This window comes from Phyllopteryx taeniolatus, chromosome 7, assembly GCF_024500385.1.
Source record: "Phyllopteryx taeniolatus isolate TA_2022b chromosome 7, UOR_Ptae_1.2, whole genome shotgun sequence".
In the NCBI taxonomy this organism is placed as follows: Eukaryota; Metazoa; Chordata; class Actinopteri; order Syngnathiformes; family Syngnathidae; genus Phyllopteryx; species Phyllopteryx taeniolatus.
In genome coordinates, this window is record NC_084508.1 from 7,145,551 (window position 1) to 7,149,410 (window position 3,860).

Sequence of the window (3,860 nt, forward strand, 5' to 3'; positions counted from 1 at the left end):
TGGTCCATTGTTATTATTTTCGAACGATTGCCCACGCACGAGGGGCGGGGTCAGCAGGCGGAGGTGGCCGCCCTCCAGTCTACGGTGGCCACCACCTGGCTCCGCCCCTCTGTACAGTATATTTATTAGCGCTCCAAATGAATCGGTGCTAAATCGAGTTCATTCGTGAGTGCGGCAAAATCAATAAATAAAACAACAACAACGCAGAGTCAAAATGTTCGTATTCCAAAGGAATTAACACAAATCAAAGAATGACGTACGATGGCAAGATGCTGCCTTTAATTCCTTAGTTTTATGGCCGCCGCTTTGACTTAGTGCACATATGCTCACTTGAACAGTAGCTTCCAAATCCTGTAGTTGATCGTGAATCACAGGCGCACGTTGCCGTCCCCCCCCCCCCCCGAAACGATAATCTCCGCAGATCGAGGCGTCCGATTTGCCGTGCCCCGAGAGCTGCATGCGTGTTCATGACTGCGAACGTAGCAGATCCATCGCAAAAGGTTATGCGAGATCATTCACCACATCCCAGCAGATGATTGACAAACGCTAACTAGTAGTTAAGCTAACTCGCTGGCTTGGTAGAAGCAGATGTTGCAAGCCATCTTGGATTCACACATGCGCACGATACGGCGAGGGATCCTGGTTCAAGTAAGCCATTTCAAACTGAAAAGAAGCATTTTGGCAGCGGTTGCTAAAACGGGTCAGCCAAAATGCATCATGCATGTTTTCTGTTGTTCTACGACCCCCCCACCCAAAAAAAGACCATTACTTAGCCAGAGGGCTACAGATAGTTTTTAAATAATCAAATTGGATTTTTAATTTGTTTGACGACGATATGTCTTTCTTTTGGAATAGTACAAGTAGGAACAATTTGATTGTGATTTGCTAGTCAGGTTACTGTCAATACGAATAGCAATATAAATGAGTTGCCCCAATTATTATTGTTAACTTATTTATTCAATGCCCAGCACAAAAAAATAAACAAATAAAAGAGTTGGTATAAGATTGTATCCAAAATGGCTGCTGAGGTGCTGGTCAAGAGGCTGCATGAAAAGAGAGAGAAACAAAACAAAAAAAAGATACACAAATGCCACACATTTGCGTATGCGTGCTGTAATTTGCGTGAAACGAGTGAGCGCACAAAGCTTCTCCAAATGACAGACGGCACAAGTCGGTCACGCCGCTCTGTTTATTTGAGCGGGGACGTCGGCCATTAAGGAGAAAGTTTTTCCCTCCTTGCTGAGGTCATGACTTTTTCTTAGTCACCACGCAACAGTTGGCTGTCCGAGGCGTGCCTGAGTAAAAAGAAACTGCCAACAATTGAGCCTGGCCTAGTAACACAAACGGCAAAAGTACTCACACTCGGTACCTAAGTACAATTACAGACACTTGCTGAGTTAGATGATGATGATGATGATGATGATGGTAACAAATGAAATAAAAATTCACCCTACATGAACTTCACAACAACATCCGGCCACCATCAGTTCACGAAGGTTATCTTGCACGAAAAGTCTTGTATCTTGTATTATGTGGTCAAATCTTCTGAGTTGTTGTTGTTTTTTTTTTCCAAATGTCTTTTTTCTAACCATGTACGAGGGAGAAAAAAACAAGCAAGTGAATGCTGAGAGAAAATGATGTCCATTTAATGAAAGCATATCAAATCATATTAAAAAAAGAAGTTACCTGCAATAAATGGGGTTTCACGCAAATGTAAACAATTGTATATTTGTGATCAGGAGGCAGCTCTTGTTTAGCGTGAGCAATAAAACTAAAAGGAGAACTTGTGGTGTTGTTTTTCGTGATTATTGCAGTACAGGTCCCAAAGAAAGTTTTACTACTTCGGTTGCGTGAGAGGGAGAAAATAACCTGGTGCGTGCTGCCCCCTGGTGGATACATGATGTCAAAATCGCATCCTGTTCATTTTTGATGTACTCATACTGTAGTGGCCAAGAATATCCTCATAATAATTGCCTATGTCAATGAAATTATGAACTACAGACCTTTTCCAAATGGATTACTACTTATCTGAAACTTCAATGAATGATGAATCCTTAATGTTTCAGAGAAAAGGAAAAGTGCAGCTTTTAATGTTTTATTGTAATCGTTTTGGGATTAAAAAATAAAAAAACATCTAGTATCTCAAACAATGTCATGTCCTATTTTATCTAGGATATATATATTTTTAAAAAAAACAGGCATGATGATTTTGAGACTTTTTTTTTTTTTACTGTTTCGAAATTCCAGCTGAGCCTTCAAAGTGTCCACGTTGAGGCGGGAACCTGCGCAAATGTGGTGGGAACACAGCCAGTTCGAGAAAACCGTTAACACCGTCCCATTAAAGATACACACATTTCTTATGTTTCGATACAATGCAGTATAGTATACGCCAGAGACGGGAGAGGGGTGGACAACGTTTGAGCACCAGAGGGCGCTCTTGCTTCCGTTTTCAATCAAATCTCTCACAACACACACTTTTGGTTGGCCACTTGAAGACAGTTTGTGGCCTCTGGAGGAGATTATGATGATGAAGACGTGTCAGGCTGCGCGTTGATTGCAAACCGGACTCGTTCCAGCACGTCTGACTCAGCGAATGACAACGCTTCGACCGTCGATGCTCAAACACTTCCTTCGTTGCTCTTTGTACTCAATTCGCAGAATGGATGTGAGAATGTGGTGTGTTTACGGAGAACCGAGTGGGGGATTTGAAGTAGGTCATTCCTTTGTGGGTGTGTGGCGTGAAAGCAAAATCTAATTGTAAACTCATGTGAGGAGGTAATCCACATGGTGGAAAGGCTTTACATACAAATTGGGGGTGATGTGCACAACCAAATGCGGAGGGGGACCGTGAATGTTGTACTCTTTTAGGTCGACTTTCGTGGTTTTTAGAGTGGTTTCACTTGGAATGACGATTCAGAAAAACGACTTTGCTATTAGGCAAGTGCTGTCAAACTAATCCTGGACATTGGCGCATGGAACCTTTTCACCACTACTGCATAGCACAGCTCGGACCTCAATTATCAGAAGGATCATTATCATTTGTCATCACAATTGAATTTGATAGGCCACTGAAGGCGCACACACAAGATTGTATTTCATGTATACACACAAGAACAGGAGGTGCGCATTTATCGCTACTAAAGAGCATTTTCTTGAACCTACAGTATATATCATTTCGCAACTCATTCCTCTACAACACCCAATTTTCTTTGTCGTAGTAGTAGTAGTAGTATTGTTACATTTCAGACCGGTTATCGTCAGCACATGCGCCGCCGCAAATGAAAAAGTTGTCGGCCACATTCATCAAGTTGCTCATCAGCGTGTGCACTGACCGACGTGATGGGGACACTAAAGCCGATGCCGAGTCGGCGCTTTATATTTAGGAACGGCAAATGCAAACAAAAGAAAAAAACTAAAAAGGGGCCCACTTGCAAGACTGAAACGGTTTGCGTTTCAAAAAAAACACAATCATTTAACTGTACATTTTTGTAAGAGGTCAAACTATTCTATTAAAATTCCAGTATTTCTTAAAACTAAAAGTAGAAATGCTTAATTAAACCTGAAATTTGTATAAATGTGTTTTTTGTAAAACATTAGATAGCTTACATTTTAAATGAAATGTACTTATATTTAAGATAACATTATATTCAAATATTATTAAACTTGAATTCAAATTTGAAAGGCTGTTAACCCTAAATTTATATATATATATATTTATTTACATTTAAAAGTAAAAATGCTGAATTAAAAAGTTAAATATTTATTTGCTCACATTTGCTATATCTATATCTATCTATATCTATATGATATACCCCAAAGACACTCAGTCTCTGCACGGGCGCGCACACACACACATAAAA